The following is a 23,796-nucleotide window of genomic DNA, read 5'->3' as shown; positions in this document are numbered from 1 at the left end:
TGGTGATCCCCAGGGATTAGGACTCGGAGCTTTCACTGCCATGGCCCAAATTTCAATCCCTGTTCCGGCAAACTCAGATCCCACAAGCCGTGGAGAGAGGCAAAAAGGAAAAATGATTGTCTAAAGCAAAAACAATACTAATAGTTGTGGGCACATATGGGATAAAACATAGGACAGCAATGAGCATGAGGATTGGCGGGAACATAGATAGGGTAAAAGTAAAAGGGTGAAGAATATATATCATGGAAATACCGGGGAAGGGATAATTAGGGGCTTTGGGAAGGTCATGTACACACTGCTATATTTAAATAGATAACCAGCAAAAACCTACCGTATAGCACATGGAACACTGCCCAGTGATATGTGTCAGCCTGGATGGGACAGGGCTTTGGGGGAGAATGGATACATGTATATGCATGGCTGAGTCCCTTCACTGTCCACCTGAAACAATCACAATGTTGTTAATCAGCCATGCTGCTGCTGCTGCTGCTGCTGCTAGGTCACTTCAGTCGTGTCCGACTCTGTGCAACCCCATAGACGGCAGCCCACCAGGCTCCCCCGTCCCTGGGATTCTCCAGGCAAGAACACTGGAGTGGGTTGCCATTTCCTTCTCCAATGCATGAAAGTGAAAAGTGAAAGTGAAGTCGCTCAGTCGTGTCCGATTCCCAGCGACCCCATGGACTGCAGCCCACCAGGCTCCTCCATCCATGGGATTTTCCAGGCAAGAGTACTGGAGTGGGGTGCCATTGCCTTCTCTAATCAGCCATACCCAAATACAAAACACTTCTGCTGTTAAAAAAAAATTAAAAATAAAGTGAAAAATATATATATATATATATCATAAGAAAACTAGAGTGTCTATATCAATTTCAGACAAAATAGATTTCAGCCTCAATAAGTTTAAAAGGATTGAAATTACACAAAGTATGACCTCTGACCACAATGAAATTAAATTATAACCCAATACCAGATATATATTTGAGAAATTCCCAAATATTTGGAATTTAAATAATACACTTCTAAATAACTCATGGAGAAAAGAAGTTTTCTGGTGTGGTCCTGCTGACCACACCAGTTGGCCAAGAAGTAAATAAATAAAGTAACAAAATGCTTCAAAAGAATGCTCAAACCTCTGGAGGTTGTGGGAAGCATCAAAGGTGTAGCTGGCTGAACAGAAGTGCAGGTGGCTTTATGGCTGGCGTCTGATGAGTGGGGACAGTTCTGCAAAGGACTTTGGTCTTAACTCACGGCTTCTGTGGTCACCCCAGGTAGTTAGTGTCAGAACTGAATCGTGTTTGAGGACACCAGTGGTTATCAAAGAACTGGTGTTGGAACATGTCAACTAAGGCCCCAGACATGACAGAGCAAAGACTAGCAGTCCCCAGGCTGCTTTTTCCAAATCCTGACCCAGGGAATCTGCGAGCATAATAAAGTGACCGTGGTTTCATGTCACTTTGGGTTGGTTGATTTCACCATCATAGATAAATGGACCCATGGGGTCCACTTTGCGAGCTGTAAGGGCCAGAGATCACATACGAAATCACCTCATTCGGGGCCTGACACAGCAAGTCATAAACAGTGACTCTTACCCTGATCATTTTAACAAGTGAGAGGATGGTGGGCATTCCCTGGCGGTCCAGTCGTTGGGACTCCCCACTTTCACTGCCAGGGGCCCAGGTTCAATTCCAGGTCGGGGAACTAGAACCCCACAGCCAAAAAATAAACAAGGACTGTGAGAGGACTGTACCCAACTAGCTGTATTTTGGTGGGTCAGTGGTAAAGAATCTATCTGCCAATGCAGGAGACGCACATTCCATCCCTGGGTCGGGAAGATCCCCTGAAGGAAATGGCAGCCTACTCCAGTTTTCTTGCCTGGGGAAATCCCCTGGACAGAGGAGCCTGGCAGGCTACAGTCCATGGGGTCACAAAAGAGTTGGACACGACTTATCGACGAAACACCAAAGCTGTATTTCGCCCCATGGGTCTTGACCCCTTACTCCACTGGCCGCAGCCCTTCCAGGAAATCTGAGAGTCAAGCCCGTGTAAGCAAAGATCCTCCCCACAAGCCCCGGTCACATTGTTCTATCTGCAAGTGATGAGCGTGCCAGCGTAGGGTCTGGAGCCAGCGCCCTTTTGCCTGCCTCTTTCATCTTTGCCTTTCGGAAGCCAAGATCCATTTTGATCTGGGGTTGACCCTAAAATTATTCTGCAGGCTCTCTATGTATCCAGGCTCATCAGACTCCTGCAGAGTGTGGGTGAGGGGGTGGTGTAGGTGAGGAATCCACTCAGCCCATCAGGAATGTAAACGGCTTATCTGTTAACTCCCAGTCCCCTTGCCACAGCCGGTGGAATCTTGCCAAGGAACCGCATCACTCTGTGTTCTGACTTGCCACGCAGAACAAAGGTTCTCCACCCTCTCCTTGGGGTTATTAGGTAGACAAGACCCCACCCACTCACTCTCCCTGTGAGTGTCTCCTGCGAAACGGCTCCCCCACCTTCCCTCCCTCTGATGTTTTTTCTCTTTACACTGAATCATGAAACAATTGTAGTCACAAAGACCTGTATTCCAAGATCAAACAAGCCAAAGTTCATAACCACAAAAATGAACTATCCCATGAGATGATCACAGTCTTCAGATGAATACAGCGAGGAGCTTCTTCTGACATTCAAGCTCACAGCCATTGTGGGAAAGTTGTCTAGTGTGCCTAAGGGCTAGGCAAGTAAGTGAGGGCTGGACTTGGCAGAGGAAAAGCCGGGGACTGCCCCACGTTGCATGTGCTAAGTTGCTCAGTCGTGTCTGACTCTGCAATGCCATGGACTGTAGACCGCCAGGCTCCTCTGTCCATGGGATGCTCCAGGCAAGAATACTGGAGTGGGTTGCCATTTTCTACTCCAGGGGATCTTCCCGACCCAGGGATCGAACTGCGTCGCTTATGTCTCCTGCATTGGCAGGCAGATTCTTTACCATGTTCCATGATCCACACAAATGCTGAAAGGGCTTCGCTGGTGGCTCAGACAGTAAAGAATCTCCCTGTGATGCGGGAGACCCAGGTTCGATCCTTGGGTCGAGAAGAGCCCCTGGAGAAGGAAATGGCACCCCACTCCAGTATTCTTGCCTGGAGAATCCCATGAACAGAGAAGCCTGGCGGGCTACAGTCCATGGGATTGCAGAATCAACCGAGCGACTGATCCTTTCAAGCAGATCGCTGGACTGGGAACGCTTTCACGTGTGTCCACCAGGGGTCAGCACTGAGTAAGCACCTGCAGGCGCCAGGCACAGTTCTGAGAATTGCATCTGCACTAAATAAACCAGTCCGTTCTAAAGGAGATCAACCCTGGGTGTTCTTTGGAAGGAATGATGCTAAAGCTGAAACTCCAGTACTTTAGCCACCTCATGTGAAGAGTTGACTCATTGGAAAAGACCCTGATGCTGGGAGGGATTGGGGGGCAAGAGGAGAAGGGGATGACAGAGGATGAGATGGCTGGATGGCATCACCGACTCGATGGACATGAGTTTGAGTGAACTCTGGGAGATGATGATGGACAGGGAGGCCTGGCTTGCTGCGATTCATGGGGTCGCAAAGAGTCAGACACGACGGGGCGACTGAACTAAACTGAACTGAAGTAAAATTTTCCTCAAAACAACCATGTGGAGTAAATACCCTTATGGTTCTCATTCTATGGATGAGCAAATAGAGGCTTGGGGGATTAATCCAGGGCCACTGAGTCAAAACAAGACAAAGCTAGGATTTGCACCGAGTCTGTTCAATATGAAAATCTAGGGACTTCCCTTGTGATCCAGTGGCTAAGACGCCATGCTCCCAATGGAGGGGGTCCGGGTTCGATCCCTGGTCAGGGAACTAGATCGCACTTGCCACAACTAAGGCCTTGTTCACAAGAATCTGCTGCAGCAAAGACCTGGAACAGGCACATAAATAAATATTTAAAAAAGGAAAAGTCTAACATCCCAGTTACCAGCCTGTGCCACATCCTCTGTTATAAAGGCCAGACAGTGACCCTGCTGCCTGCATACACAGAAAATAAAACATGCTGAGTGCCGCGGACCTCGACTGAGGCCCTGTTCCGTATGGTGAACTGTGTCGTGTGTTGTGCAGCATAAAAAAATAAACAAGAAGATAGCTCATTAGGTAGCACAGAAACCGCAGGTCTTTCTTCTTTTATAATTATTGTATAGAATGTTACGATAAATCCCTGCTCCTGCCTTCACAGAGCTCTCAAGACGGTCAGCTGTAGGCACTTGGGACATCCTCTTAGCACGAACGTGAAACGTGCAAGTCGCTCAGTCGTGTCGGACTCTTTGCAACCCCATGGACTATACAGTGCATGGAATTCTCCAGGCCAGAATACTGGAGTGGGTAGCCTTTCTCTTCTCCAGGGGATCTTCCCAACCCAGGGATCGAACCCAGGTTTCCTGCATTGCAGGCGGATTCTTTACCAGCTGAGCCACCAGGGAAGCCCTTAGCTCGAAAGTCCACACCAAAGGACTATTAAGGCTCAAACTGATCCCCTGCAAAAGGCTGTGTTGGGGTTTCCCTGGCGGCTCAGCAGTAGAGTCCACCTGCCAATGCAGGAGGCATGGGTTCGATCCCTGATCCAGGAAGATCCCACACGCCTCGGAGCAACTAGGCCCGTGTGCACCACAACTATTGAGCCTGTGCCCTAGAGCCTGGGGGCTGCAACTGCTGAAGCCCACACGCCCTGGAGCCTGAGCTCCACAGCAAGAGAAGCCCACACACCGCAAAGAAGGGTAGCACCCACGCACCACAACTAGAGAAAAGCAGCGAAGACCCAGCACAGCCCAAAATAAATAAAATTATTATTATTTTTAAAAAGGTTATTGTTGAATCCTGACAGGCATGGAGGGAAGACCATGTGAAGAGACTCAGGGAGGAGGCAGCCATCTAGTGAGTTGGCCAGAAAAGTTCGTTCCCGTTTTTCCGGAAGATGTTATGGAAAAACCTGAACCAAAGTTTTTGGCCAAACCAATACAAGCCAAGGACAGAGCCGTGGAGGCTGCTCCCTGACGGCCCTCAGGAGGAGCCAGCCCTACGGGCGTCTTGAATTTGGACTTCTAGCCTCTAGAACCCTAAGACAATACATTTCTGGTCTCTGAGCCTCATAGTTTATGGTCTTTTTGTGTTGGTGGCTCTAGAGAATCGACACAGATTTGGGCATGGGTGTCTGTGAATGTGACCTTCTGTGGAAACGCAGTCTCTGTCTGTGAAAACGCAGTCTCTGTCTGTGAAATTGAGATGTAAATTAAGGGAATTTCCTGGCTGTCTAGTGATCAGGATCTTGGGAACAAAGGTGCAGCAACTCGCTCCAGTCTTCTTGCCTGGAGAATCCCATGGACAGAGGAGCCTGGCGGGCTACAGTCCACAGGGTCGCAAAGAGTCAGACACAGCTAAAGCAACCTAGTACACACTCCGGGAACTAAGATCCTGCAAATCACATGACCGTAGTCAAAAGAAAAGGAAAAAGATGTAAATTAAGACCCCCGGTGGCTCAGAGGGTAAAGCATCTGCCTGCAATGTGGTTTAATCCCTGGGTCGGGAAGATCCCCTGGAGAAGCAAATAGCAACCTACTCCAGTCCTCTTGCCTGGAAGATTCCACGGACGGAGGAGCCTGGTGGGTTACAGTCCATGCAATCATTGAGTCTTACATGACCGAGCAACTTCACTTCAAGATGAGGTCCTATTAGAGTGGTGAGTAAAAGTTGCTCAGTTGTGTCTGACTCTTTGCAACCCCATGGACTGCAGCACGCCAGGCTTCCGTGTCCACCACCAACCCCTGGAGTTTACTCAAACTCATGTCCATCGATTTAGTGACGCCATCCAACCATCTCATCCTCTGTTATCCCCTTCTCCTCCCACCTTCAATCCTTCCCAGCATCAGGGTCTTTTCAAATGAGTCAGCTCACATCAGGTGGCCAAAGTATTGGAGTTTCAGCTTCAACATCAGTCCTTCCAATGAATATTCAGGACTGATTTCCTTTAGAATGGACTGGTTGGATCTCCTTGCTGTCCAAGGGACTCTCAAGAATCTTCTCCAACACCACAGTTCAAAAGCATCAATTCTTCAGTGCTCAGCTTTCTTTTACAGTCCAACTCTCACATCCATACATGACCACTGGAAAAACCAAGGCCTTGACTAGATGGACCTTTGTTGGCAAAGTAATGTCTCTGCTTTTTAATATGCTGTCTAGGTTGGTCATAGCTTTTCTTCCAAGGAGCAAGCCTACAAGCAGGCTTAGTAGGATTCTTGCTAAAACTGAGGGGCTGGAGGTGACGAAGGTAAACATCTCGTTGAAAGGAGGGCTCAGAGAAACTTGACCAAACTAAAGTTTGGTTAAGGAGAGCATTTTGTCAACACAGCCGCACTGAGAAGCACGTAAAACTAGCGGTCCAGTGGTGAAGACTCTGCTTTCCAATGCAGGGGGTGCAGGTTCGATCCCTGGCAGGGAGCTAAGGCCCCACATGCTGTGGGGTGTGGTCAAAAATTCAAAATGCAGGGTGGGAACTAGAGGGCTAAATATGGGTAGAATGCAAATATAAACTGTGTTGTATAATACCCTGTAGTTATGTGTGATACATAATACGCATTTATAGATAATGTTTTATACATACTCTTAATACTTTTGACAATTATTTTTCTTTTCTCTAAGTAGATCTGATTGATGATCAAGAAACCCAAGACTTAGCTAAGCAGAAACCATATTTAAATTTTCAATCTCTTATTTCCTGAGAAGTTAACATTTTGTTTAGTACTGATGAAATCTCATGACAACACATCCAGGATTTAGACAGTTTGGGCCTAAAATTTTCTGAAAGATTATACCACGACGGTTGTGAAATTAGTCTCGTTAATTTTTGACAAACTGTGGAGAAAGGACGAGGCTCTGAAAGGTCAGATGTGGGCGAAGTCTGTCCCAGTTACCCAGAGTCTAGTTCCAGTCATCGAGCATTCAATTATTCATCGATGTGACTAGGCATACGCAGAAAATAGCTAGAACTATGAAGAACACAGAGGCGTACATTCCACTAAAGCCAGGAAAGTGGTTCGCAAGGGGGCTCCTCTCGGGAGGGATGCATGGTGGGCATCTCTGGGAGTCTCCCAGCACCCGGCTTACCGACTACGGGCAGTGCTGTGAGTGTTTGATTTGCATGGTTATTAATTATTTATAGTTTATGTCTTTTTTTTGGTATGTGTATTATACCATATACTTAAAAGTTTAAAAAAATAATTTGTCTTAATTTTCAAGAAAGAAGAAATTAAAGAGGAGGCTTTCAGGAATCACACACTAAAATAATTCTTGAAAAAAAAAAAACAAAAAACTCGAGGGGCTTCCCTCGTGGCTCCGTGGCAGCGAATCCACCTGCCAATGCAGCAGGCACGGGTTCGATCCCTGGTCTAGGAAGATCCCACATGCCAAGGAGCAACTAAGATTATGCAGCACAAGCACTGAGCCTGTGCTCTAGAGCCTGGGAGCCACAACTGCTGAGCCCACGTGCTGCAACTCCTGACGTCCCTGCACCCTAGAGCCCACGCTCTGCAACAAGAGAAGCCACAGTGAGAGGCCCGCACACCACAACTGGAGAGGGGCCCCCGCTTGTCACAACTAGAGAAAAGCCTGTGCAGCAACACAGACTCAGCACAGCCAAAAATAAATAAAGTCAAAAATAACCAGGCTAATAAAAAAATTCTAGAACAAGTTACTGAGGACATGGAAAGACAGTGGGGATGCTAGGAGTTGGCACGGTTCTTTTGGAAAAAGTTGAGCTCCAAACAGCTGAGTTTTCTTTTTGTATGGAGTTCCTAGACTAGTGGGTCATGAATTGTAGAAAGCAGTTGACAAGATCTTTCATGATATCCCTATGGACCGTACAGAAATGTGGGCTGGACCAGAGAAAGCTTATCTGGAGGATACTGAGGTTGGCTTGCTGTGGATGGTATAAAACATGGCTGAAAATGTTTTGATACTTTTCCTGTAGAGAGATAAAGTCCATGCAGTGTTATCCCATTAAATGCCTAACAACCAGATTTCTAAAGGGAGAAGTCCTGATTTGCAGTGTTTTCCAATTTCTGTGGTGTAAATACTTCCACTGTGACTTATTTCAAGTCAGTGTTCGAATTGCAAAATTTCTGACAATGTTGCTGGCCAGTCTGAGCAGGCTTTATTACATTGCTGGGTCTATGTGTTCTCTTGGATTTGACAGGTTCATTAAGAGTCCAGTGCAAAGATATAGAAAAGAAACTTACAGTTACCAAGGGGGAAAGCGAGGGAAGGGGAGTAGGGGAGAGGAAATATTTGGGAAACTGGAGTTGGTACATACACACTACCACATATAAAATAAAAACTAATAAGAGCCTAGAGCTACAGTGGTTCAGACGGTAAAGGATCTGCCCACAATGCAGGAGGCCCGGGTTTGACCCCTGGGTCAGGAAGATCCCCTGGAGAATGAAATGGCAACTCACTCCAGTATTCTTGCCTGGAGAAGTTCATGTACAGAGGAGCCTGACAGGCTACAGTCCACAGGATTGCAAGAGTCGGACACAACTGAGCAACTAACATTTTCACTTTTGTTTTCAATAAAGATCTACTATATAACAGAGGGGATTCTACCCAATACTCTGTAATGTTGCCAGTCCCTTGGACTGCAAGATCAAACCAGTCAGTCCTAAAGGAAATCAACCCTGAATGTTCATTGGCTGGACTGATACTGAAGCTGAAACTCCAATACTTTGGCTTGCTGATGCGAAGAGCTGACTTATTGGAAAAGACCCTGATGCTGGGAAAGACTGAGGCAAGAGGAGAAGGGGGTGACAAGGATGAGATGGTTGGATGGCATCACTGACTCAATGGACATGAATTTGAGCAAACCACGGGAGATAGTGAAGGACAGGGAAGCCTGCGTGCCTCTGTTCAGGGGGATGCAGAGTTGGACACAACTTGAGCGACTGAACAACAACAACTTTATAATGAACTACAGGGAAAAGAATCTAAAAGAGAGTGGATATATGTATATGTATAACCGATTCACTTAGCTGTACTGTAGAAACTAATGCAACATTATAAATCACCTATACTCTAATGAAAAATTAAAAAAAAGAGAGTCCCACTGCAAGTGACCTCTGGAAATGCAAAACACAGTCATCAAGGCTGTGCGACTTCTGCCCTGAGACCAGAACAGTCTCTGGGAACACCTTCTGGGGGCCCCAAGTTGCCGTGTAAGAAGTCTGACCACCAGAGTGCCAGATAGATGGGGGAAGCTGTTCTGGACTCTTGCACAGATTGAATGACCCTCATTAATATCACCCAGCTGAGCCCTGCCCAAATGCCTGACTTTCTAGGTCATAAAAAATAAAATTCTTGCTTTAAGCTATGACGTTTTGGGGTAATTTGTTCTGCAAAATGCAACATTGAAATACTTCCCACAGTCATTTGCACCCCATTCTCAATTTGAGGCTGGAGAATGGTACACACTTTTTAAAAAATATATATAAATTTATTTATTTTAATTGGAGGCTAATTACTTTACAATATTGTGATGGTTTTTGCCATACATTGACATGAATCCGCCACAGGTGTACATGTGTTCCCCATCCTGAACCCCCCTCCCACCTCCCTCCCCATCCTGTCCCTCTGGGTCATCCCAGTGCACCAGCCCTGAGCCCCCTGTCTCATGCATCAAACCTGGACTGGCAATCCGTTTCACATATGGTAATATACATGTTTCAATGCCATTCTCCCAAATCATCCCACCCTCGCCCTCTCCCACAGAGTTCAAAAGACTGTTTTATACATCTGTGTCTCTTTTGCTGGAATGGGACACGCTTATTCCAAGCTTCCCTTGCAGCTAAGGGACCATGTTACAGTTCTGGCCAAAGAGATGTAGGCAGAAATCTCCGAAGGGGTTTTAGCTTCCTGAATTAAAAAGGCAAATGCTTAAAAGGTGAAGCATTTTGCCCTTTGTTTTTGGTCATGCCTCATTCTTCCCACCTGGAATGTGGATGCAATGGTTTGAGGTTCTGAAGCTATTCTGTGTCAGGAGGAGAAAACTGGATGTTAAAAAGAGTGGGAAAGAAGAGAGAAGGGCAGAAGTCCTGCATTATTTGCCTCTGGATCTTTTATTACACGGGAAGAATAAATCTCACTTACTTAAGCCATTAGAAAAGAAGCTTAATCAGGGCTGGTTTCATGGGTGTGAGATCTGTGTAGTCTTGCAGAGTCTCACACTCAGAAGGGCCCACCCTTTGTTTACAGTTCTTTTGTCTCCATCTTGAAATTCTGAATTTTTTAACAAGAGGCCCTGCATTTTCCTTTTGCACTGGACCCCACAAATTATGTAGCCAGTCCTGCATTTAATGTGTCAGTATGATCTTAAATAGGGTTTCCCTGGTGGCTCAGATGGTAAAGCATCTGCCTATAATGTGGGAGACCTGGGTTCGATCCCTGGATCGGGAAGATCTCCTGGAGAAGGAAATGGCAACCCACTCCAGTACTCTTGCCTGGAAAATCCCTTGGACGGAGGAGCATGGTAGGCTATAGTCCATGGGGTTGTAAAGAGTTGGACACAACTGAGTGACTTCACTTTCACTTATGTTCGTAAATGAAATTTGTGAATGATCAGTAAGCTCTGTTCTTAAACTTGGCCACAAAGAAGAGGACATAGAAGACATTATTAAATTTCTAAGCAGCACAGCATTTGATAGATTATCAGTTAGATGACAGATTTAATAGTTATAAGGATGTCTCAGTTCAGTTTAGTCACTCAGTCGTGTCCAACTCTCTGTGACCCCATGAATCGCAGCATGCCAGGCCTCCCTGTCCATCACCAACTCCCGGAGTTCACTCAGACTCATGTCCATCGAGGCAGTGATGCCATCCAGCCATCTCATCCTTTGTCATCCCCTTCTCCTCTTGCCCCCAATCTCTCCCAGCATCAGAGTCTTTTCCAATGAGTCAACTCTTCGCATGAGGTGGCCAAAATACTGGACTTTCAGCTTTAGCATCAGTCCTTCCAAAGAAATCCCAGGGCTGATCTCCTTCAGAATGGACTGGTTGGATCTCCTTGCAGCCCAAGGGATTCTCAAGAGTCTTCTCCAACACCACAGTTCAAAAGCATCAATTCTTCGGCGCTCAGCCTTCTTCACAGTCCAGCTTTCACATCCATACATGACCACTGGAAAAACCATAGCCTTGACTAGACAAACCTTTGTTGGCAAAGTAATGTCTCTGCTAAATTGTCCCAAAGTCCAAATCAGAAAGATGACATTTATCGAAAAATAAATGAGAAGCCTGTATTCAGAGTTTTCTTTTTTTCTTAAATCCATAAGGTCAGAGCTGTACATCTGGAAGGGACAGGGAATTAGGCTGTTACAACGTGTCTTGGGGCTTCCCAGGTGGCTCAGCAGTAAAGAATCCGTCTGCCAATATGGGAGACGTGGGTTCAGTCCCTAAGTCAGGAAGATCCCCTGGAGAAGGAAATGCAACCCACTCCAGTAGTCTTGCCTGGAAACTTCCATGGACAGAGAAGCCTGGTGGGCTAGAGTCCATGGAGTCAAAAAAGATTTAGCAATGAATTAGCAACTGAACAACAGCTGTGTGTCTTATATAAATTACCACTTCTTTTTTTTCTGGGCTATGCCGTTCGGCATGTGGGATCTTAGTTCCCTGACAAGGGTTTGAGTCTGTGTCTGCTGCATTGGAAGCTTGGAGTCCTAACCACTGGACCACCAGGGAAGTCTCAAATCATGACTTCTTTGTATCATGATGTCTTTATCTGCATGGTAGGGGTTTAGCTGGGTAATACCAGGTGAACCTAATTGTTGGGTTTGGTAATCTTTTACCATACAGTGATATTTGGTAATGGCCTTTCACCTGGGAAGGAGCCAGGTACACACACATCTGCTGAGGATTGGAACCCACTGGCCTCGCCCAGCCAGTGTATACCACACACACACATGTATATATTTATATAATAAATATAAATATTATGTACGTGTTTGTTTGTCGCTCAGTTGTGTCCGACTCTTCGTGACCCCAAGGTCTGCAGCCTGCCAGGCTCCTCTGTCCATGGGATTCTCCAGTCAAGAATTCTGGAGTGGTTGCCATGCCCGCCTCCAGGAGATTTTCCGAAACCCAGGGATAGAACCTAGGTCTCCCGCATTGCAGGTGGATTCTTTACCATCTGAGCCACCAGGGAAGCCCATAAATATTACATGTGTATATAATAGTTATAAATGAAAATATCATACGTAAGAGTTATGGATCATTTGATTTTCATTCCATTTTATTATAGTCAACCAGAACAGATGGTATTATCCAAATTATCCAATAAAGGTTTATAAACGATAAACTTCCAATGAGAAACACTGATGATGTAACATTTTATGAACATTTCGCAAAACACTTTGGGTCAGCTATTAAAAGAGGAAACCCATAAAACGGGATCCAGGGCCCCGAGCCTCAAGCACTGTTGTCAAAACAGAGCTTGCCTCCTTATCTTACCGCGAGGGTTGAATGAGGTGATCCAGGCGACAGGCTCCGTGCTGGGCACACGTGAGCCATCAGTGAGTTTTTGCAGTCATCTATTTATTCTTCACCCTCTCATAGCCAAAACTGAAAGCTAAATTCCTCTTTGGCATCAGAGACGTGTTATTCAAGGAAACCACATTAGTGAGAGCTGGATGTTGAGGCTGCCCACCTTTGAGGGAAAAAAAAGACAAAGTGGGAGAGAAGGAAAGAGCTGCAAACGTTGCTTCCATTTCATCTTAATCTACACACGGAATTTCCCCCCAGTCAATGAGTCAGCCATCAACAAGGCCACCGAGAGTGACGTGGTGCTGCCACCTGCTGGTCACAGCACTCAATCCTGCGACAGCTGGCGTTGGATTTCTCGGGTGGGGTTGCTAAGTCGTGTCTGAGTCTTTGAGACCCCATAGACTGCAGGCTTCCCTGCGTGGGGGTGGTAAGTAAAAAATGGATGGTTGTTTTCTTTGTATTTTTGTACAAGTGGTCCTTTCCAGTACTTTTGTGCTCAGCAGGTAGTATTAACAGTGTTCGACATTATAACATACAAGGCAACTTCTGAGGCCAACAAATGCCTGATTTTGCACTTACCCATGTTATAACTTCTTCTGGGTCAGGACGATCCCCTGGAGAAGGGAATGGCTACCCACTCCAGTATTCTTGACTGACGAATTCCATGGAGAGGGGAGCCTTGAGGGCTACAGTCCATGGGGTCGCAAAGAGTCAGACACGACTGAGCGACTAACACACACACATAAGGACGTCTTTCCTTCTGATATAAAAACATGACTATTAATAGGATCTTTGAATAGGGTCTGACTTTACCCTGGGGTGATGTTGTGTCTTGATAATTTTCCGAAGGGGAGAAAGTTTCCGGATCTTTAACTTCTATTTACTCTCTCCTCCAAGGCTGATCTGCCTGACCACTAGTGTGGATGAAGCAGCAAGCTGGTTTTCAGTCTCTCAGCCCCTTTACAATTACTCCTCTCCCACTTTACAGAGGAAACATCTGTGTCAGCCACTCTGAGTCTCACGAAAGTGCCCCATCCCCGGGAGCAGGGGGTCCCCGGGGGCACCAAACAAGGGGGAACGGCAGTGTCTCTGTGGCCCAAGAGAACTGACTGATGCCTGGGTCACAAGTCCTGACAAATCAGGTCACTTCCCACTCACTGTGTGTGTTTTTTATTTTAATTAAAAAAATATGCCTGAGTTTTGTTTTCAACTTTTTTTTTTTTTTTTAATTTTTTGGCTATGCCACACAGCATGTGGGATCTTACTTCCCTGATCAGGAACTGAACCCAGGTCTCTTGCCTTGAAAATGCAGAGTCTTAACCATGGGACCACTAAGGAAGTCCCCCATGCATTATTTTACACAAAATTAGAGGAGGACCTAAGTGGACTGCCCATTAATACAGCATTAAAATTGATTTTTATGGAAGATCACTAAATGATTTCTGGCAAATAGTGCTGAAGGAATTTAAAGAATTGAATGACAGGGCTGTAACAAAACTTCTCCCAAACCATCTCCTGATTTATGTGAAGCTGGTTTCTCAGTACATACATCTTTTTTTTTTTTTTTTTAATCTGCCTGCACCATGTGGCATTAGGGATCTTAGTTCTCTGACCAGGGATTGAACCCATGCCCCCTGCAGTGGAAATGCAGAGTCTTAACCACCAGACCACCAAGCAAGTCCCTACATCTTTTTTTTTAATTATTAATATAGATTCATAGAAAGTTGCAAAGATAATACAGAGAGGTTCAACATATCCTTCACCCAGCTTCCCCCAATGGTTAAACTTCTGTAGCCGCAGTGCAAAATCAAAACCAGGAGACTGATGCCGGCGTCGTGTGTGGGGCGGTTTGCACCCGTTTATCGCGTGTGTGGGTTCACATCGTCGCTGCCGCAGCCGCAGTACAAAACTGCCGTCACCACAAACGCCTCCATTTGCTTCTCCTTTACCCGCACGACCGCCCCCCCCAACCATCCCTAACCCCTGGCACCCGTCTCTGAATATTGCCACTTTGAGAATGTCATATACATGGAACTATACAATATCTGACGTTTTGAGACTGGCTTTTCCAGTCATCATAATATCCTTGAAATTCATTCAAGTTGTTGCATGAATCAAAATTTTTTTTTTAATTGCTGGGTAGTTTTCCACAGTAGTTTCCTATGTGAAAAGTGGGGATGGAGTTCATGCCAAAGCTTGATTCACTCTAGCAGTATGTTTTCTTAAATTTTTGGCTGCACTGCGTGGCGTGTGGCAACGTAGTTCCCTGAATAGGGGTTGAACTCATGTCATCTGCAGTGGAAGCTTAACCACAGGACTACCAGGGAAGTCCCCTAGCAGTTAGGGATTTTTATCACCAATGGGACGAATTCATTGTTACCAATAAAGTCACTCATTTCACTAAGCTATATATTTCTAATAAAATTATTTTTTGTTTTATATCATAATTATCAATATTTTTGTATATTGTTTTATATAATATTTTGCATATTGTTTTAATTGATTGGATACTACTGATCACAGTAATTGTAAAGTAATACAAATTAAAGAAAAGTTAAACCTTATAGACTTATGATCATAGGAAGTGGAAGATATTTAAACTTATGCATTTCATTGGGGAGAAATGATGGGTGTTCAACAAAGATCCTCAAATATATAGCTAGAACTCTATAGGGGATGTGGAACAGAAGGGGAAAAGGAAGCAAAATTTCTGACTGTCATTAATAAAAGAGATTGTTACCTATTTTGTAAAGGATTTGTGATGGTTATTAAATCACTGGGGTATTAAGGGATTCCCTGGTGGCTCAGATGGTAGAGTCTGCTTGTAATGTGGGAGACCCCAGTTTGATCCCTGGGTCAGGAAGATCCCCTGGAGAAAGAAATGGCAACCCACTCCAGTATTCTTGCCTGGAAAATCCCATGGACGGAGGAGCCTGGCAGACTACAGTCCATGGGTCACAAAGAGTCGGACACGACTGAGTGACTTCACTTTCACTATTAAGGTTCCACCAGCTTTTATATTTGTTTATTTATTTGGCCATGCCTTGCAGCTTGCTGGATCTTAGTCCTCCAACCAGGGAACAAAGTCAGGCCCTTAGCAATGAAAGTGCGGAGTCCTGGCCACTGGACTGCCAGGGAATTCCCCAGATGCTTTTAAAAGTGATAAGAGAGAGGAATTTCCCTACCGGTCCGGTGGTTAGGACCCGGGTGATTTCAGTGCTGAGGGCCCAGGTTCGATCCCTAGTTGGGGAACGAAGATCCCACAAACTATATAGTGTAGCCAATAATGATAATAATAAAATAAAAGTGATCTGAGAGATTTTGTTTCTTTGTGGTAAGAACACTTGAGGTGAGATCTACCCTCTTAACAAAGCTATGTGTACAATACAGAATGGTTAACTATAACTACAGTGTTGCTGGGCAGGCAGATTGCCAGAATGTATTCATCTTGCATAAGTGGAACTTCATACCTGAAAAAGTAATGTATGAGTTTTATTTGAAAATGTCATTCTTCCCAGTGGTAAAAAATCCACCTGCTGATGCAGGAGACTCCAGCTTGCTCCCTGGGTCTGGGAAATCCCCTGGAGAAGGAAATGGCAACCCATTCCAATATTCTTGCTGGGGAAATCCCATGGACAGAGGAGCCTCGTGGGCTACAGTCCACGGGGTGGCAAAAGAGTTAGACACGACTTAACAACTAAACAACAACAATATGGGAGAAATTACATTTGCAAAAACTTAAACTTAGCATGAAATGATTTTTTAAATGCTAAAAACTTTAAAAAGCATATGGCATTGTTGTACAGCAGAAACTAACACAACACTATAAAGCAACTATACGCCAATAAAAAAATTTTTTTTAAGGAAATAACAGCAATAGAAAAAGCATATGGTGGAACAACAGTTTTTCAAAATTCTTCCATGTGAGCAAAGAGATTGATTTGCCACCATTATCAAGAGGTTTTGGCAAAGCAATTTTGAAAATTTATGAGGTGGTGAAATCAATTAGAAAAGGCACAGGAACCAGAGATCAAATTGCCAACATCCACTGGATCATGGGAAAAATAAGAGAGTTCCAGAAAAACATCTATTTCTGCTTTATTGACTGTGCCAAAGCCTTTGACTGTGTGGATCACAATAAACTGTGGAAAATTCTGAAAGAGATGGGAATACCAGACCACCTGACCTGCCTCTTGAGAAATCTGTATGCGGGTCAGGAAGCAACAGTTACAACTGGACATGGAACAACAGACTGGTTCCAAATAGGAAAAGGAGCATGTCAAAGCTGTATATTGTCACCCTGCTTATTTAACTTCTATGCAGAGTACATCATGAGAAATGCTGGACTGGAGGAAGCACAACCTGGAATCAAGACTGCCGGGATAAATATCAATCACCTCAGATATGCAGATGACACCACTCTTATGGCAGAAAGTGAAGAGGAACTAAAAAGCCTCTTGATGAAAGTGAAAGAGCTGAAGGAGATCAGCCCTGGGATTTCTTTGGAAGGAATGATGCTAAAGCTGAAACTCCAGTACTTTGGCCACCTCATGCGAAGAGTTGACTCATTGGAAAAGACTCTGATGCTGGGAGGGATTGGGGGCAGGAGGAGAAGGGGATGACAGAGGATGAGATGGCTGGATGGCGTCACTGACTTGATGGACGTGAGTCTGAGTGAACTCCGGGAGTTGGTGAGGGACAGGGAGGCCTGGCGTGCTGCGATTCATGGGGTTGCAAAGAGTCAGACACAACTGAGCGACTGAACTGAACTGAACTGAATTGAAATCAATTAACATAAGTGAGGGCGGCCCTGTTACATAATAGTGTTCCATAGATGTTTACTGGTATCTTCTTAAGAAACCAATTTGTACTAATCAGGATAATTTTAGTGGGAGTAACCAAAATCTGATTAAGCAGAAAAGATAATTTATTGGCCTAAAAACTAAAAGGCTGAGGTGGCTGATCCATATGCTTAGACAGTAACAGGGATCCATATCTCTCCAGTTGCTTTGGCTTTCCTTTCCTCCTGGATGGTTTCACCTAGCAGCAGGTTTTCCACATGGTGCAATACGGATGCAGGTAGCCCTGGCCTCCCATCCTCCCAGTTTACCAATCCTGGTGGGAAGATGACTTGTTTTTCCCAGTAGGTCCAGTGAAATGACAGGAACTGATTTTTATTGGTCTGGCTGGGGTCATGTGCCCATCCCTGAGCCAATGACTGTAGCCATAGAAATGGAATGCCCTGATTGGCTAGGCCCGATCATGTGCCCACCCCTGAATCTGGGGAACAGGTCAGTCCCACTCAGTCTACAGGTACGGAGAGTGAAGGGGTTGAGGAAGACCAGAATTTTACCAAAAGAGAGAATGGACAATGGAGGAGCCAGGATATAAGGCTAGATATAATACATAGGCTGCTGCTGCTGCTGCTAAGTCACGTCAGTCGTGTCCGACTCTGTGCGACCCATAGACGGCAGCCCACCAGGCTCCCCCGTCCCTGGGATTCTCCAGGCAAGAACACTGGAGTGGGCCGCCATTTCCTTCTCCAATGCATGAGAGTGAAAAGTGAAAGTGAAGTCGCTCAGTCGTGTCCGACTCTTAGCGACCCCATGGACTGCAGCCCACCAGGCTCCTCCATCCATGGGATTTTCCAGGCAAGAGTACTGGAGTGGGGTGCCATTGCCTTCTCCGAATACAGAGGCTAGATATAGATATAATGATATAGATATATATAGATATAATGATAGAAGGCTATCAGTTCAGTTCAGTCAGTCAGTCACGTCCGACTCTTTGCAACTCCATAGATCGCAGCACGCCAGGCCTCCCTGTCCATCACCAACTCCCAGAGTTTACCCAAACTCATGTCCATTGAGTCGGTGATGCCATCCGGCCATCTCATCCTCTGTCATCCCCTTCTCCTCCTGCCGTCAATCTTTCCCAGCATCAGGGTATTTTCCAAAGAGTCAGCTCTTTGCATCAGGTGGCCAAAGTATTGGAGTTTCAGCTTAAACATCAGTACTTCCAGTGGACTGATTTCCTTTAGGATGGACGGGTTGGATCTCCTTGCAGTCCAAGGGACTCTCAAGAATCTTCTCCAACAGCATAGTTCAAAAGCATCAATTCTTCTGCACTCTGATTTCTTTATAGTCCAACTCTCACATCCATACGTGACTCCTGGAAAAACCATAGCCTTGACTAGACGGACCTTTGTTGGCAAAGTAATGTCTCTGCTTTTTAATATGCTGTCTAGGTTGGTCATAACTTTCCTTCCAAGGAGTAAGCGTCTTTTAATTTCATAGCTGCAGTCAGTCAGCAGGTATTCACTGAGTTGTAGGCGTTACGGAGAAATCAAAGTCATAGACCTTGTTTATTATTAATGGATGGGCTTTGAATGGGTAGGTAAAGTGCTTGGAACAATGCTTAGCACAAAGCGTGCACAGGTTAATCAATGTCTGCTGCTTCTCCTCAGAAGCAGAGCCTGAGAGGGATTCTTGTTTTAGGCTTTCTTGGGGAGTGGCTCTCAGGGAACGTGGGCGAGGGAAGCAGGATGGGGTAGGGAGATGGTTGACTAAGCAAAGTGTGGCTGTAGCTAGAGACTAACTTCAGGCTGATCCCACCGGAAGCTCTGCCATGAGTGGCACCCCAGAGCTGGTTCCACTGACAGCAAGGGGGCTGGCCTTTTGTCCGCCTGTGGCGGGGGTGGGGGGAGCGTCACTGGCTGCAGGGTGTGGGGTTGAAGGGACACAGCCTCCCCTGCTCTGCGCTCCTGAGCCTGGAGGGCATTTCTCTGGAGAGGCTTTAGATGTGACCGCGGTCAACACCCACAGGATGACTTTCCTTGCCACAGGAATCTGGCCAGGGCACCCACAGCGTCTGCTATAGCCCCTTGTCTTCATCTTCTGATCGAGGGCACAGAAGCAAAGGTAAATGAGGACAGAACTTCCATGCAGGCAGTTCGTTTTCACTTAGGCAAAATAAAGAGAGGAAAAGTTCTCTTGTGGAGCACCCCTGGGCCATCAAGGCAGAGGGGCCTCAGAGAGGAAGAACTCAGCCCTGCTAGAGGGCCTGGGGAAGGGTCTAGAAAAAAAAAAATGGAACTTGAGCTGTCATTCCAAGGATAGGGAAAGCTCTGGATGACTGAGGGGAGAGAGGGGCAAGGTGGGCGATGGGGTCAGGGCTTTCCCACAGTTTGTTCTTAGTTGGTAAGGAACTCTGACAGGAGATGGGGTTGGCGGAGGGGGGCGGTCCATGATATTGGAGACTGCAGGGGGTAGGAAGGATGGCAGAGAGGATCAAATGACACAGTGGCCCTCAGCTTCCCAGCAGTGAGCCTCTGATGGGCACACGTGTTAGCTCTGTCACAGATGAGAGTATGGAGGCACAGAGAGGTTAAACTGTTGCCCAAAGCAGCACAGCTGTGAAGCAGTGGAGCCCAGGCCCCCTGGCTCTGAAGTTGGCACTCTGATCCTCCCCTGCTGAGCTGCTCACCTTGATGATGGTGGGAGTCCTGGAGGAGCAGCGTGGCCCAGGCTGCTGGCCACTGAGTTCTGGGCAGAGGGGGTCAGGTGAGCTGGAAGGCACAGTCCCACTTGAGGGGGGCAACCAGTGGGAAACAGTGAAAGTGAGAATGTTAGTGGGTCAGTCTATCTGGTCCTTTGCAACCCCATGGACTGCAAGCCCACCAGGCTCCTCTGTCCATGGGACTCTCCAGGCAAGAATCCTAGAGTGGGTGGGTTGCCATTTCCTTCTCCAGGGGATCTTCCCAATCCAGGGATTTAACTCAGGTCTCCCACACTGCAGGAAGATTTTTTACCAACTGGTAGGGCAGAGGTTTTGCCAAAATCTCAGCTAAGGCTTCTGCAGCCCTGCTCTAGCTTGGGGGATAAAAAGTCAGCTGGGTAACTGGGTTGGCAGGGTGGGGACCTGAGCCAAGGAGAGGGAGGTGGGAAGGCTGGGAAGACAGGGCTTGGGAAGCAGAAAAAGCCTGGGGTCAGGAATGCAAGCAAGCAAAGGACTTCGGGAAAATGGGAACTTTTTTTATAAAGAGAGATTTTTTTTTTAATAAAGATTTTAAATAATTTATTTATTATTTTTATTTGTCTGTGCCAGGTCTTAGCTGGGGCATGTGAGATCTAGTTCCCTGCACAGGGATTGAACCCAGGCCTCCTGCATTGGGAGCTTGGAGTCTTAGCCACTGGACCACCAGGGAAGTCCCTTTTTATTTTTTATAAAGACAGGACATAAAGCTTTTGAGTGTTGAGGTGCTGAGGTATCCATTTTAGGAGGTGATCTAATGACTTCCCGGTGTATTCAGCCCAGGTTGGGGACCACAGAAGGAAGCCAGGTTCAGTGCCTGGGCCCAGAGCTTCCAGGTAGAGACTGCACATGCCGGGGGTGGGGGATGCTGGAGTAAGGCAGGCCCACTCTGGGGCGGCTTCTGCCCCAAGGACAGGACTTGGCTGCGCATCCATCTTGGAAGCTGCTGGGCAGGTTTCATTTTAATTTTTTTTTAATGTGTGTGATAAAATGTCCATTTTATAAAATGTACCATTTTAACAATTTTTAAATGTACAACTTGATGGCATTGAGTACATTCATCTTGTACCATCATCAATCACCACCATCCAGCTCTAGAACTTTTCATCATCGAAAACTGAAACTCTATACGCGTTAAACAGTAACTCCCCAATCTCCTGTCCCCTCAGCGCCCCGGTAACCTCTGTTTTACTTTCTGTGTCCATGAATTTGCCCATTCTGGGTACCCTGGATAAGTGGGATCATACAGTATTTTTCCCTCTGTGACTGGCTCATTGCGCTGAGCGTACTGCCTTTAAGGCTTATCCGTGTTGTGGCATGCAGTGTAAATACCCAGTATTAAGCCTTTGTTTTTTAAATAAAGAGAGATTTAAAATAATTTATTTAGTTATTCACGATTCTTATCTGTCTGTGCCAGGTCTTAGTTGGGGATCTAGCTGCCTGACCAAGGATCAAACCTGGGTCCCTGCATTGGGAGCTCGGAGTCCTAGTTACCAGACCACCAGGGAAGTCCCTTTTTTTTTTAAATAAAGAGAGGACATTAAGCTTTTGAGCATTGAGGTGTCCATTTTAAAAGACATCTTTTTGAACAAGCGTATTGCCTGCTTTGTGACACAGCTATTAGCTAAAGAACCAGATAAGGAACTGGACCCATGCAGGTCTCCTTTGAGAAAACCCTGGACAACCGGGGTAACTCATTAGTGACCTGCCTCTGTGCTGCCGGCTTCTGATTCCTGCTCAAATTAACCAACAATGAGTGAACCTGCAAAGCCTTAGACACCCTGATAAAGGCAGCACCCCATGTCTGCACTCAGGGTCTCTTGCACCCTCTCAACCCATGAGCTTGCTGCATGGGCCTTGGTGTGCTGTGAATCCTCCGTGAGTAATAAATTCTGGCTCTGGTCCCCGTGGGGAAGTTTCTGTGGGGCAAGTGCCTGCATGCATTCTTAGCCCAGAGCTTTACCAGTGTCCGGACTTTATTCCATTTTAGAAACGTTGACTAATATTCCATGGTATGGATATATCATCTATTGTTTATCCACTCATCCACAGAGAGGGGTCACTGAAGCAATTAGTTACCCTGGTTGTCCAGGGTTTTCTCAAAGGGGACCTGCATGGGTCCAGTTCCTTATCTGGGTCTTTATCTAATAGCTGTGTCACACAGCAGGCAATGCGCTTGTTCAAAAAGATGTCTTCTAAAATGGATACCTCAACGCTCAAAAGCTTAATGTCCTCTCTTTATTTAAAAAAAAAAAAAAACTTCCCCGGTGGTCCAGTGACTAAACCTCTACGCTCCCAATGCAGGGACCCATCATCTGCTCATGGTCATATGGGCTGTTTCTATTAATACCTTCAGCCATTGTGAATAACATTGCCATGAACACTGGGGTGACAAGGATCTGCTTTCAGTTCTTTTGGGTGCACACCCAGCTGGATCACATGGTAAAGCCATGCTACACTGCCTTGCACAAGGACTGCTCCATTTTATACCTCCACCAGCAATGCACAAGGTTCCAGTTTCTCCACATTCTCAGTAGCACTCACTGTTCCCCGTGGGGAGGGTTTTGAGTGGTCCAGGCTACCCACACTTCAAGGCCTGGTGAATCTCTTTTTTATTTAATATTTCTTTTTCCCCATTTTGCTTTTCTTTCTCCTCTTCTCTCAAGAGCCGCCCCTGATAAAGCCGGCATGTGTGACTTTGATGTGCAGGCAGAATAAAGAAGCATGACCATAGTTCTTTTTAGTGACACTGGGCCCCAAGGTACGCCCTCCCTCCCCCGCCAGAACCTGTCTCTACAAGGACACTGCCACTGGGAGACTCACACCTTCTTAGGAGATTCTGCTGTTTCTAGGTGAACAGATGCAGGTGACAACCCACTTTAAGCCGATTTGTTGGGGGAAGGGGAGATGCTTCCTAAGAACCCAAACCCAGGTTCTGCACCCCAACACCAAATTAGATCCCAGAGACAGAGTTTGGGTAAAGTAGAATAGATTTATTTCTTTGCAGAAAAAGAGTGGGGAGCAGTCCACATTGTGCTAATGCCCTCAAAACTGTTTGTCTCACCCTGGAGTGGGCAGTAAGAAGTTTTACAGCAATACTTTAAAGAGGACATTGTTCTTTAAAAAAAAATTTTTTTCATTTATTTTATTTGGTTGCACTGAGTCTTAGCTACAGCATGTTGGTTCTAGTTCCCTGACCAGGGATCAAACCCAGGCCCCCTCCATTGGGAGCACAGAGTCTCAGCCACTGCACCACCCGGGAAAGCCCATGGACATTGTTCTGAGTGGTTGGTCGTGAGGTAAGTGGGAGTCAGCACCATCAGTCTTCTGGTTCCAACAGTTCTGGGGTCTACATACTTGTGGGCAGCATACCGTGAACTCTCCCACCTGGTGGCGGCTTCAGTATCTGCAAAACAGCTCGGAGATAGTGTTGTGTGTATCCCTTGATGAGGAACCAGGATCCTGTCCCAAGTCTGCACTATTGCTTCTCTTGACTGTTTCTCCCTGTCTCACATTCTCTCCCTTTCCTAATTAACAACGGCTTGAACCTGCCCATTGGAACTCGGGACAGTCATGGAGGCTGAATGAAGCCTATTTTCTGTAATCAAGAAATAGGCGCGGCAGGGAGGGGGGCTTTCCTGGTGGTTCAGTGGTTAAGAATCCGCCTGCCAATGCAGGGGACACAGGTTCGATCCCT

Source organism: Bubalus kerabau, chromosome 2 (genome assembly GCF_029407905.1).
Source record: "Bubalus kerabau isolate K-KA32 ecotype Philippines breed swamp buffalo chromosome 2, PCC_UOA_SB_1v2, whole genome shotgun sequence".
NCBI classification, from domain to species: Eukaryota; Metazoa; Chordata; class Mammalia; order Artiodactyla; family Bovidae; genus Bubalus; species Bubalus kerabau.
The sequence above is the reverse complement of the archived record's forward strand: the minus strand, read 5'-3'. Positions refer to the sequence as shown.